The sequence below is a fragment of the Homalodisca vitripennis genome, chromosome X (genome assembly GCF_021130785.1).
Source record: "Homalodisca vitripennis isolate AUS2020 chromosome X, UT_GWSS_2.1, whole genome shotgun sequence".
NCBI lineage: Eukaryota > Metazoa > Arthropoda > Insecta > Hemiptera > Cicadellidae > Homalodisca > Homalodisca vitripennis.
In genome coordinates, this window is record NC_060215.1 from 94,069,058 (window position 1) to 94,083,741 (window position 14,684).

The 14,684-nt window shown below is 37.2% G+C and overlaps 1 protein-coding gene across 4 annotated transcripts in view; it reads left to right on the top strand.

Moving 5' to 3' along the window:
• The window catches only part of LOC124369573 (protein FAM214A), a 117,987-nt gene that overhangs the window by 49,884 nt on the left and 53,419 nt on the right, over nucleotides 1–14,684 (top strand). The window contains exon 1 of one of the 4 annotated variants that reach the window (XM_046827605.1): nucleotides 13,569–13,589. The exons of the other annotated variants lie outside the window; for them this stretch is intronic. The gene's annotated coding sequence lies outside the window, so the exon portion shown is untranslated. Of the gene's footprint in view, nucleotides 1–13,568; nucleotides 13,590–14,684 lie in introns of those variants that run through there. 4 annotated transcript variants of the gene reach the window in all.

The window sequence follows — 14,684 nt, forward strand, 5'->3', positions numbered from 1 at the left end:
AAATAGACCTTCAAATGCCGCCCACAATATCGTTCATGTGTCTTGCCATTCTTCACAACTGCGTGTCTTAGGACAGTTTGCACAGAGAAGCAGCTGCAAGTGACAACCACGGTATCGTTCCTGTTTCTTTGCTAAATTTCGCAATTGCATGTCCTTGAAAAGTTTGCTCACAGAAGCAGCTGCAAGTGATGTTGACGGTATCGTGCAAGTGTCTTGTCAACCTTCACAATTGCCTGCCCTTGGACAGTTTGGTCAGAGAAGCAGCTGCAAGTGACGTTGACGGTATCGTGCATGTGTCTTGTCAACCTTCACAATTGCCTGTCCTTAGACAGTTTGGTCAGAGAAGCAGCTGCAAGTGATGTTGACGGTATCGTGCATGTGCCTTGTCAACCTTCACAGTTGCCTGTCCTTAGACAGTTTGGTCAGAGAAGCAGCTGCAAGTGATGTTGACGGTATCGTGCATGTGCCTTGTCAACCTTCACAGTTGCCTGTCCTTAGACAGTTTGGTCAGAGAAGCAGCTGCAAGTGATGTTGACGGTATCGTGCATGTGTCTTGTCAACCTTCACAGTTGCCTGTCCTTGGACAGTTTGGTCAGAGAAGCAGCTGCAAGTGATGTTGACGGTATCGTGCATGTGTCTTGTCAACCTTCACAATTGCCTGTCCTTGGACAGTTTGCCCAGAGAAGCAGCTGCAAGTGATGTTGACGGTATCGTGCATGTGTCTTGTCAACCTTCACAGTTGCCTGTCCTTGGACAGTTTGCTCAGAGAAGCAGCTGCAAGTGACGTTGACGGTGTCGTGCATGTGTCTTGTCAACCTTCACAATTGCCTGTCCTTGGACAGTTTGGTCAGAGAAGCAGCTGCAAGTGATGTTGACGGTATCGTGCATGTGTCTTGTCAACCTTCACAGTTGCCTGTCCTTGGACAGTTTGCTCAGAGAAGCAGCTGCAAGTGATGTTGACGGTATCGTGCATGTGTCTTGTCAACCTTCACAGTTGCCTGTCCTTGGACAGTTTGCTCAGAGAAGCAGCTGCAAGTGACGTTGACGATATCTTCATGTGTCTTGCCAACCATCGCAATTGTGTACCCTGGGAAAGTCTGCTCAGAAAAGCAGCTGCTGCAAGGTCCTAACCACGGTATAGTTCCTATGTTTTTGCCAACCTTCGCCATTGTGTGTTCTTGGGCAGTTTGCTCGTTGAAGCAGTTGCTGCACAGTCCCAACCAAGGTATTGTTCCTGTGGCTTGGCCAACCTACGCAATTGCGTGTCCTTGGACTGTGTACTCAGAGAAGCAGCTACTGCAAAGTCTTAATAGCGATATCGATCTTTTTTTTCTTTTCTAACCTTCGCAACTGCGTGTCCTTGGACTGTCTGCTCAGAGAAGCAGCTGCTGCAAAGTCTCTACTACGGTATCGTTTATGTGGCTTTACCAACCTTCGCAATTACGTGACCCTGTGCAGTCTGCTCTGCTTCACACTCTTACTTATACGTGGTGCAGTTTGGTTCTTCTATTCATCGGCCTCACTTCGTACATTTCTGTTCAGCTGGTTTTCACATGTAACCAGTTATGTAATCTTGTGTTATGGTGTTATGTCCTTTCGAAATTAACAAAGTTTAATTAAGTACTTTATTCTTTGATAAAGTTTTTTTATTGGCGATGGTTGATTTTAAAAGTATAACAGGATTTTGAACATTTGCCATTGTTATATTGACACGTGTAGAAAATCAATTCTGCCATCCTGTAGGCAGTTAGGCAGATTTTAAATTACTTCCGTTGAGCACATGTACCAACAACAATTTAGGATACATACTTCGTTAATTATTGGCTTCCAATTAACGTGCCTATTTTCAAGGACTTCCGTTGAATAGCAGGCGATTCCAAGGTTAGGAAGATTGTGATTGAGTTATAACAGCCTAAGGCTGCAATCCTACTAAACCTTCAATGACGGAATTGTATAATTTGATGTCAATATTTCCACAATATGTTTGACTGGCTATTCCAAATTTTTAACTGTGTATAACAGAGCACGTTGTATAAAAATGTTAATATTTACCTGTGTGTGTTCTAAGGCACCAAGTTTTTATTGTTTTATCTTTTAGTGTTTGTTCTACTGCTTTATGCTGTCAGGATTGTTAAGTTATCATATGTCTAATTTGGTTTTTGCTATAGCAATATGTGTGAGATATGTCACCATATGTGTGAGTTTTGAATTACGCCAGGCGCATGCCTGACAGTTCATTCCGTAACGCACATGAAGTATGTGCTGGTGCATGCCTCGAACGTGTGGACATATCCTGATTTTGTGCTGTATGCCTCTATTGCAAGCATATCCACGCAGTTTGGACTTTTTGGCTTCACATTAAGTTGAAAGATACGCGTTTTGTGCACAAAAAAGTGTCATTTGAATAAAGCGGAATACGTAAATTTCGTACAATAAACCATTGAGTATTTACTATAAATTGGACAAAGTAATTACAATGTTTATGAATTGCAAGTCATCATACGATTGTAATAGAAACAATTTATTTTGTAACATATATTTTGTTATAAAATGTGATTTTATTATTGATTTAATTATTAATTACCAAATAATATATTTGTTTTCAAGTTCATAAATGTATGTCGGTTATGTCGTGGTTCATTATGAAGGGTGATGGACTTTGTACTGAGAAAAATAACCTTTGGTATTGTTCAAATCCAAGCTTACAGTCATGTTAGTGTAAGGTTTGAGGATGCTCGGGACAGAATAACGTTATCATCATCCATGGTTAGAATATTCATGATAAGTAATGGACAAACCATCATGTGGAAATAGAGGAATTATTATGGACTTGTGTAGGGAGTACGCACTGGCATATTCAGTGTGGGAAACGAAATGAGGCCAAGAAGGTATTGGAATTAAAAATACTTGAGTCACTAGCGATCTGAGTGTCAAAAACCTTTGGCATATAGCGATCTGAACTGAGTTTCAAAAACTGTTGGCACCTAGCGATCTAAGTCCCAAACCTTTTGTCACCTAGCTATCTGAGTCTCGAAAACTGTTAGCACCTAGCGATCTGAATCTCGAAAACTGTTAGCACCTAGCGATCTGAATCTCGAAAAATGTTAGCACCTAGCGATCTGAATCTCGAAAACTGTTAGCACCTAGCGATCTGAATCTCGAAAACTGTTAGCACCTAGCGATCTGAATCTCGAAAAATGTTAGCACCTAGCGATCTGAATATACTCTGTCTGACGAGCCGTGGCTCCCTGAGGACTGCATATGCACTCCTATCTGGTCGCCGTAACCCGTACTATAAACCTGCTGGCTGTGAGTCATCAACTGGTACCATGACATACTACTTTTTCTTATTTAATGTATAGAAACAATTTTATGAAATATGTTATCTTTGCTATAAAATAGTCAGTATAAATACGATACACATCTGGCATCAGCACATTATATTAAAATATGTAAAGGTTATTTAAATATAACCTAACACTGTTTAAATGCCAGCTTTACTGTTTCCTAAGTACGCCGTAATTGGATTCATTTTTTAAAGTTTCGCATGAAGATTGCTTATGTTATTAAACCAACTAAATCGAATAAAAACTTACAAAAATGGGCAAAATACGTCGGGAACACAGTCGATGACGGACAGGGCAGTCCATTAGAGCTGTGAGTACACGTGTTAGAGCGTTTCTTGTGTCGAGGTCCGTAATCCAGTTCCGTTCACGGTTTTTTGAGAGTAATCATTCGTGGTAGAGGTTTGAATTGAAAAAGAATCTGTTGTCTGGCACAACGGGTAGTATTTTAATAGGTCAAGATTATACTGTTTGATTTTTCATTATTAAGTACAGTGGGTAAAGCTACCTGTTCACCACTGTAGGGGCCGGGGTCGATGAACCGAGTGAACAAAAGTGCCTGTCTACCAGTGCGAAAGTTCTTTTCCCGAGGAAGGACGATGGCAGACAAAAGCCTTACGGGTCCTGGAGATAACAATCGTTAGAAATATATGGTCAGCACGGGCCGACGCAAAGTAAAAAGTTTGCCGTTAGTACTCGGACATTAGTTCAGAGGTTGACGCTGGGGTTCTGTGAGCCTATGGCTGAGGACGAGGGTCTGACAGCGATTGACACTGAGGCGCAGCTAACTGGTCACTGGTCAGTACTCGGACCTCAGACCTCAGTAGGGTTCTTCCACCCGTTGACGAAACATCTGTGCGAAGTTACTATACCGTCGACTGTCGAGTCGGCCCTGTCGCCCCGCTCTCACTCCACTTTCTCAGGTACGGAATATGGTTTTTATCTGTTCATCCAAAATGTAGAAATGCTAAACATATACAGTACAGTGCCAGCCGTGTTTTTCATATTCGCGCTATACGTTTGGCCAATGCATAAGTAATAGATTTAAACTCAACTTACCGTATTGTCTGCTGATTTATTCACAATGGTTTTAATTTTCATGTTAGAACACAACGCTATGTTGGTCTTATGCGGGATACCAAAGCATATACGAAACTTCAAAATAGGGCACTGTATGAAACGTTGACCATTCATTCGCACGGTCGCGACGACACGTTTTAAACGCTTATAATGTACTGTATGGTTTAAAGATTTGTAAAATTAAAGTGGGCTATATCTAAACATAAAGCATATCTTTCCGCGTTCGTTACAGTATAATACCGTGTATTCGGATTCGAATAACTAAATAAAATTTGTTATGTCGTTAAGTAGTATATTAATTTTTCAAAAGTGTTGTTAAAATACATCTTCCACATCTATGATTAAATACGTGTGATAGTTGCGGCCTTCTCGCTTCTTTGGTAACAGTGTAACCAAAATAGAAAAAAATCTTTTTAAAATGTTTAAAATACATGTTGATCATGATGATAGTATTTTTGAAAAGCCAACTAAACGCTAGTTAGGGTTAGGTGGGAGTTGACAATTGAATGGTCCCAAATACATTTTAGAAATCATTTGTATAACAACCATAAACAGGATTACTGACTGTCCAGAATGCTCTGAAAGATGTCGATACAAGTCTCTGAAAATCGAACTATTACGAAAGATCGAGATAATCCGAATTATTTTGCACATTACTGAACAATAGTTAGCGTCTTAGGAAATAGTAATTTTACCAGAGATCGAAACAATGTCAACACTTACTGTTATCAATGAAGGAGCTTACCAATTTATAGTAATTAAACAGTTGCCGTATTCAAGGGCAATATAAGTTTTATATATTAATAGCCCTGCAGAATGTAAAAAGTTACAAATTATATTTTGGCTCTGTTTGCAATACTGTCCATATCATAGTTGTGACAATGGCAACTGTACTAGAATGTTTGATATGCCCTTGAAGTTATTTAAAAAAATTAAAGGTGTGTTAGCAATGCATTTTAAACTTATCTAAATATCCATGTAAGATGTATAGTGATAAGATACATGTATTCATGTATACTCAAATATGATATCTAAGTGGGTGTTCTATTTATGCGGTATATTCGGATTTCGGCTGAGGTTTCCTTTTCAATTTAATGGTCACAGCCCCTTAATTTGGAGTAAGTAGTTTTTGGGGTTAACATATATTTCTATTTTTTAAATTAATAACCCTTTAAAATAATTTCGCTGTATTCAGAAAAGTAGACACAATTTTTCGAGTTGATTTGTTAACGATTTAAAAGTCACTTCCCTGTAAGAACTTCCTTGACACTCATGTATGTACCGTAAAAGCATCTCATTTGTATCTTAAGCTGTTTTTATTTGGGCCAAATTACAAACATGATTACTTAAAATTCATAGTATTTGACGTGGAATTATCAAAGCAAATTGTTTCTATTCTACCTGTCTTCTTCAGAAGAGATATTTAAAGGATCTATGACCAGAATATTTTTAAACATTTTAAAAATGAATACAACCGAAACCCTATTGAACCATCCAAGGTAGAATACCGGTAACAGGAAAATAAATGGTTTTGATCAATCCAAGATGTATTACAGGCATTTAAAGTAGTTTATGGCAGTTTTGTCTCCACGCTTAGTTAAAAACGGGCGAGAGTAGTGAATACATTTTATAGTATGTTTATGAATTATACCAAAAGCACTGGCATGATTTTCCTATGAATACGCATGACGGATAACGAAATAAAATTTATTCTTTAAACGCGTGTAATTTAAAAAATTAATATTTTTCTTAAATAATGCGTCATTCCCTGCAGCCATATTTCATACGAAGTTCTTGACTTTTGTTTTGCGGCTTAACCGAGTTAGATAGGGTAAAAGGCACACAAAAAACAAATAACCTAAATGTGTATATTCACCAACGGTTAATGTTTGGAAGCAAAAGTGCTCATTAGAAGAATAAAAGTTCTTGGATGAGGAAGAATAAATTGAAACGATTATATACGAATACCCATCAATAACATACTGTATACATAATGTAAAAATTCATATTCTTATAATCAACAGTTTTTATGTGGATTAAGTTTAAAAGAGGGTCCACAGATTATCGCATTAAATGCCTACAATTCCTTGTGGAATAATAAGAAAGCTTAAATTCGTACATTCTTCAGTCCCAAAGGCTGTTATTACCAGAAAATTAAGCCAGTGTAAACCCTATTATTGCACCAACTTAAGTGAGAACTGAGCTGAAGTAGTTCGCACCGGTTGAACAGGCACAACGCACAGCTGAGAATATGATGATACTCAGACCTGGAACAGTCAACAGCTGAGAATGTGATGATACTCAGGACTGGAACAGTCAACAGCTGAGAATGTGTTGATACTCAGGACTGGAACAGTCAACAGCTGAGAATGTGATGATACTCAGGACTGGAACAGTCAACAGCTGAGAATGTGATGATACTCAGGACTGGAACAGTCAACAGCTGAGAATGTGATGATACTCAGGACTGGAACAGTCAACAGTATAAGGAGTCGAGCCGGAGTGTTGCACAGGACTGGCTGGCGTACACGTGTGCTGTTTCATCATTGTTGCAACCGTGCCCTTTCTTATCTAGCTGCGAATGCTCGTCCTTGATGTTTTTTCTCCTTATCCTTAGTACAAGTGGCATTGGAATAAGCTTATATTGTGTAAAATTGTCGAGAAATTTGCTCATAAATGTATGCCGAAATCTCTCCGGAAGTTTTTAACAAGCATACATGAAACATAGCTTCAACTCAATAATTTGAAATACATTAATTTCAAACTTCAAAGTTGGTATTTCAGTAAGGAAGTCGCAGATTGTATAACTGGGGAGAGAAACATGTGAAAATCGTGGCGTAATCATCTGGTGTAAGTAAATTTAGGGCGGTTATATTGGATATCAGTAAAACAATACCAGTTAAAAGTGGTCTTACTCCACGTTTACACTAGCATTTGGAAACATGAGTACACGTAACATACAAAATATTTACTCCTGTAGTGTGAGGAACGCAATAATGCGATACCTGCTTTAATTGTTTTGGTGTTACAAACGTTCTACGACCAAGGCCACACAGCCTGCGTGTGCGTTTTAGAACGCATCGTCAACAGTAGTGGCGGCTTATCACTGTTGTTGATAACGCGATAGCAGTTAGACCCTGGTATCTGACCACGAACTGGGCCCCCAGATGAGTTCTACGAATGAGCGGAATCGGTTTATCATCAAAATATGGTCTCGGCTGATAACGGTACAGGACAATGATTGCATTGATTGAATTTTGGCCGGGCTGTTCCACGTTTAGTAGAGGTGATGCAACGATTTATTTAGAATCATTTTTTAAATTTTAAAAAGTCACAGATTTGAGTACTAGAAGTTTGTAATGACTAGTGGTTTAATGACATGACTTTTTATTTAAACAGAATTTGTGGAAATTACTTAAATAAAACATTATTTAAGAAAACCAATTTGTTTTTATAATACAGGAAAGCTGGTATTTCCTCCAGTAATTTTTAACTCATAATGTAAAACATTCACATCCTCATTTACAACAATGTTTCTGTGGATCTGATTGTAAGACGCCATTAAATATTACGTTAATCTCCTAGAACTTCTCCTGTAATAAATAGTAACAGATACATTTTTTTCTGCTTTTTGTTTTTTAAGAAAATATAATTTATACAGCTGAGAGTAAAATGTTTTAATAAAAAATAAACCATCCCAACAGAAATCTGATTGCACCATCTTAACCGAATGAACTGAGGATTGATTTCGGCCCTGGCGTTTCATAATTTGTATTGAAATATCTGTAGTTCAAAAGGAGCTGATACTCCGTAGACTAAGGTCCAGTGATCAACAGTTCCTCTGCCAGGTACTGCATCGCTGGCCTAGTAGGGATTTCCTCAGGATCATGCATGACTGTTGGGAAACAACTGGTCAGTGGATTTATCCGGCATTCCCACATCGAGTGGTTTCCGTCTATTACAATGCGTTCATAATATAAAATCACGTTTTTATGCTGTTGCTTTCACATATTTTACCCTCACACAATCGTGTCATGAACGGATTATTGTCTCAAACTTCAAATTAATTTGTTTTTGTCTGTAAAACAATATTTTTAAATTGATTAATTTAGAGGATTGGGGGTTGTTTCTAAATTGAATTGTACCTACTTACTTTCGAAATACACAACAATTTAACGAAGCTATTTATATACAATAGATTGCACCCGATGGTCCACCAGTATGTCAGAAGATGACGTCATATATTAATACGACATCACTTTGTGAACCATTTTTGTGCTCTGGTAATTCTCTTTATGTAGGGTATGATATAAATTACGTACTTGTGTAAGCTTTCAATTTTTTACCGTATGTTTTAACGGTTTTATTTAAAAAAATACTGCTCCTACAATATGGTGTGTTTATTGCAAGAGAACAGTTAACAGCAATGGATGCAGCTCATCATTCTGATAAGAAGTGTTGTGAAACAGAGTAATAATCCGTACAGAGGTTTTAACTCGACTGAATGTATACTTTGATACATACTCGTATACAGTACATACAGAATGAGACGGGTGGGAAGATTCCATGTATATAACAATAGGTAGTACAGGAGTGTAAAATGGAATTGAACTTTTGCTGTGTTCCATTATGTTAATGCGTTCGTTGCTCTGGGGAAGAGGTCAATAATTATTATTCGAGCCATCATTTAATTCCTTGGACTTTCTCTGATCGTGTAAACAGTGTTATTTCATAAAAAATATCTATCAGTGTTATTATATAAAAAAAAACATGCACTTAATTGCCTAATGATTTTTTTTCTCCAATGAAAAATGAATAACAATTTCTAATAAACGTCCTTCATAAAACCGCAGTTCATGATGTAATACTAGTAAAACTCTCAAAGAAATCATTCTCAGCTCTTTAAATGAACATATCAGTCAAGTTATTCGTAGACGTTAAAATCCAAAATTCACAGTTAAATCTGACTTTGCTCTGTTTGTACTGTACCTATTCCGCAGCTTAAAAACTGTCAGTGTATGGTGCAAAGTTCACACCAGTCATCCAAGCTTGTCTAGTCCCAGGTGTTGTGACGGGTCTGTCAAAACAACTAAGAATTTAAAGTAATACAGTTGAACTTAAGTAATGTTATTTAATTAATTTATTAAATAACTTAAATAATTATAAGATTGTGTTAGCCTAATAATCGCTTGTTTAAAAGCGGTATTTGGTTACAATAAATAAAGAAACTAAATAAGATTTAAACAACAATTACACAAAACTTCATGTACTGCACCCAAACAAATTTTATAACGATTGCACAAAATAACAACAATGTTAGGAGGTAAGTGCAACAATCAGCCCATTATTAATCAGCAGTTAAACAACACTAATAACTTAATTGGTGTATTTTAGGTCAAGGATGGCGCTCCGTGAATACTTTACCGCTCCATTATTATTTTTCATAGAGAAAAAACTGATCACAACATTCTTAGACATTTGTATAAAATATTCTGTGTTTTAGTTACTACAGTTTGAAGATTTTGTATGACCGCCATTTTGAAACCTGAGTTCATATTTTTCTGAAACCTTTTTAGAAGCAGGCCTTAAGTAGACAATCGTGCAAAGTTTAAATTGTATACATTCGAATTAAATTTGGAGATGATTTTTTCTAAAAATCACAAACTGACAGGCAGACTAGATAAGATAGACTTAAACTTTATATGACGTTTCTTACTTATTATGGCCTGGCAAATCAAATAATGAAGTTTCGTAGGGTATGTATGGACATCCTGAATGGTAAGATATGGACTTGCAGAAACGTGAATCTTCGAAAAGGGGGGGAGGAGGATATTTCTACTGTACAGTGTGCAGTAAGATAGTACAGTATCGATAAACCAGTTTGACAGTGAGACTTGCTCCTGGCCAGCCACAGTACTTGCATTATAGTGTCGCCCCAAGTCTGTGTACTGGTCTCTGTCGACGCGGCGAGCAACAGAACTAATATTGAAACACCCCCAACTGAGTTACAGTTCCTGCGATCGACCCGGCCTAAGTGAACAATGGACTGTATGTAACTAACTCCAAACTCGACCCAAGACAGTATTTTTGTACTACTCTGTCTTCTCACTGACCCTAAACAAACTATTGTGCTTCGTCATGTTGGACGCCAGAAATTACAATACAGAGAGTCACGTATCTAACTTTTCAGTTCTGCTTTCAACATCTTATCTGTGTTCGTTCTCGCATTGGCATTTAAAAACAATGTTTGATCAAGACCTCGAAGGAATAAATAAATAAATTATATATATATATATATATATATATATATATATATATATATATATATATATATATAAAATACATGCTCCCTTACTTTTCGCTTGCCACACGTACTGTGGTGACGATTCTAGCTAGGCTGGTAGTAAAAAGTATACTTTTATTAGAAGAAATTTTTAATATTGATATTAAAAATTGTTTTTGGTCAAACAAGTAATTGTTCTAAAAAAATTTTAACAATTACATGTAATATTTTAATGCTATATTTTAAGTAAATAAAAACAGTATAGATCGATTTCAATAATTTTAACATGTTTTGTTATGGTTAACTTGCAATGTTAATAATGTTAAGTTAATATACATAACAATCTTCATGAGTGAGATATTAACATTTCTGGAATTGAAAGAGGCTTCTTAAGAAGCGCGCCTACGAGCTGGCGATAAAATAGATAAGCGATCTCCATTGCCGATACCGATCCCATACTAAAAGACAGATGTCCCAAATGAAACGTAAGGCGCACGCATTCTGTAAACAAACACTGGTGTGTTTTATTAATATACTGTAATTATTTATACTCAAATTACTTTCGTATAAATGGGTTCAGCATATATTACAATTAGAAATGAAAAACTATTCAATCAAGACAACAACATTTATCAAAGTGGCCGACAATTTTGGCACGATATTTTTACTCCTGGTATAATTTAAGTATGTACTCGTATAGGGGGTGGAGTCGTGTCGGACGAGACATAAATATTGTTTATTGTTGGAGATTTTATTTAAAAACACATTAGTTTAGTAAATATTAAAATCACACATTTATTAGATTTTATAATCTTTGTCGATGAAAGTCAGTAAAGGTCCCAGAACCGAACATATTGACGAATGACATTGGTGTCATAGATGATGTGCAGTGGGTGAGTTGTTGGGTTGTCACGTTTAGAATTTATTGGAACATGTTTATTGGCCCATTTATTTGAGTATAGTATAACTCCAGAGTTGTATATTATGTAGCTTGAGGTAAGGACATAAAGATTCGTCTTTAAAAATGGAAAAAAAAAAACGTCATAAGGCTGCTTATAGTCTGCCTCCTGATGTAGAGGCGTTAAAATTATATTCAAATGTCTAAGTGTGTACCTTCTCTTCATCCTTATGAAAAAGATGTTTAATGAACTCTTATCCATAAAATAGCACGACACACGATTAAAAAAAATCCTATGCACATCATAACAGGAGATTTAAATTTATCAGCCCTTCCAAATTTGGATGCTGAAATTAAACACCAGCAAGGAATTAAATGATTTGCTGTAAACTATTAATACTGCACATCTTCTACATTGTAGATTAACCATATGAAGATATCACTAACTACCAGTTGGCACTAATTGACCTGAAGAAAATGTACCAACGCCACGTGACACTGCCTCATGCCGGCCGTATACATTCCCCACTGTACACTCAACTATGACGAAATTCAAACATTCATTAGTCAATCTTTATTTGGCAGTTATACTGAGATGGTATAATAAAAATATAAATGTTAGTTTTGCCGTCTTCCGTGGAAATCGAAAACTCTGTAACATTGTATTTATACGTTTGCAGTTCGTAAACTTAAATCACGGTAACATATCACAATAAAGCCATCCTTTATGTTTATTGTACCGTAAACCTGCTTTTCTGTATACCATGAAAATAAGTTAAACTGTAAAACGTTCCTTTGTGCCGTCGCTCTAGTAATGAAGCTAACCTAGGATAACCCCGAACAGTTTGGTCCGTCCCAGCCAGAAATTATATTTCAGCTGAAATCTATAACGTTTGTTTTAATATGTCATATATGTTTTAATGACAGCGTTGTGATTTGATGCAAACATATTTTTTAAAGGAAGAGTCGTTGGAACAAAGTAACACCGATATGTTTATAGTAATGGTTGTACGATTATAAGAAATTATAAACAATAGTAATATAATTGTGTGGCAATTAAAAATTAAATATTACATAACACTTTTTGTGAATTGTGGAAATATATCTTGGGAAACACGACATCCCGTTCGGGCACCAACTATTACTAAAGCCTAGATGTGTTGCAAAGTCTATAAGTCACGTCGGAAAACGTGTTTCCTAGCCGAGAGCCAACCCGAGTTTGGACTTTCTCAAAATCTCGTCAACATTCGGCTAATGGCCGAGGAGAAAGTGAGAGGAGGTTACATGAAGACTCTTTCCTTCTAGTTCTCCTTCTCTTCTTCCACGCTTATTGGAAGGTCCTGGCGGGTTCCTGACGACACTGCACGCGCATGACAAGCTCATGTACGCTTATATCACACCGCCTCGGTTGGGTCGTGGCATATGTATTCCTGTGAGCAGGTCGCACGATCCATGAAATTGTATGAAATTTTCTGTTCTTCATTGACGAAGTAGGAGAGTCTTCAATACAAAAAGTAAAAAAAATAATGTTGTGAAATAGTAAACCCTGCTGTTTATTTCCATTAAAACACCACAACCAGTTAGACTTTTAGAGGTAATTCAAAATACTAAAGTGCGGCTAGAAAATGTGTCCGTGTTTTCAAGACTGGGAAGCCCGTAAACTGGCGAGTTCGTGTTTCGAAACAGAAGCAGTTAATTATCTAATCTGAAAATAGTTTACGTTTTCATTTTAAGCCGACGAGTTGCCGGAGGTGCGACGAGGCGAGCGATTGGTAGAAGAGAGATCGCATACAGACTTGTCCCATTAGTTCGCGATTAGGTTATGATTGGTACAAGTCATAATAGCCCATCAGCCATCGTCATGGCTGCAGTGCGGTTGTCGGGGGCCTCTTCTGTAGCGACACCCTCCTCTCGTCCGACCAGGGCTCTGGACAGTACAGTGTCGGGCAGCCGCCAGGTATTCCATCTGGCTATGCCGAGTATCGTGAGTATTAAAACTAACAATTACAATTCGTAACCTAAATAACCAAGCGGTACGGACTCATCTACGTGAACTCGGCTGAACTCCCAATAATACTTAAAACTGTTAATACTTTCGTCCAGACATTTCGAAAATGTTTGCCGCCAATCGAAGGAAAACCATACCATAACCTTAAGGTAGTCGAATTGAGATTAATAAATAAACAGTGCAATATTGCATTTATAGGTATAATGAGGTTTGTTAACTGTTGAATGTTTGGCAGGTTACATGTAATGTCGACGTGTCCTTGGGGTGGTGACTCTGACATATTCGGCAATAATATTCTTTCTTGTGACCCCATCCACCATCCTTGATTTGGTGACTCTAATTATCATTATTAACCACAAGTTATCTCTTTCCATTTTATACCAAATATTCTAGTTTTAAATTTGAAGACATTATTGCTAGATATGTTAACTGTTGTAATCCTGTTTTTCGACACGTTATGCTTAATCTATTGCAGGTTAATTTAAAGTCTTAGAAATTTGCGATAGGATAATATCTATCCTGAATCTACGGCAGAAATCTTTAAAATTTGTGCTTGTTATGGAATGTGTTGCTAGCTTGTCCATATACACGATGTTCATTTATAAATTGTAGGTCAATGAGCTATATTATGGAGTAATTCATCATAATATTAAATTAATTGCGTGTTAAAGGCCTCTTTGGTTGTGTATTATTTAAAATGAGTTTTTCAAGAATTAGTTTTAACATTTTAATAAGGTGGGCATCTTTTGTTAATGCAACGCAAATCTTAAATAAACAAAGACAGCTCAATCGCATACACATTACACATAGACATTGTTTACAAAATGCTTTATCGTATCAGGACAACTTGTGTCAGTCGTAAAGTCCGTTGGCACTTTTTAAAGAGTAGTTTTAATTTTAGCCCCCGCGTTTTCTCCTCCCATGTCTTAATTTGGCGTTCTTGTCTCCGGGCCAGAGAAGTTGCGTCAGGGAATCCGTGTGGCGGCCTAGCGCAGTTGGCAGCGCCGGCTGTCAGAGAGTCAGCTGTGCGGTCGCGCGTGTGCGCGGTGGCGCGGCGCGGCTCGGTGCGCG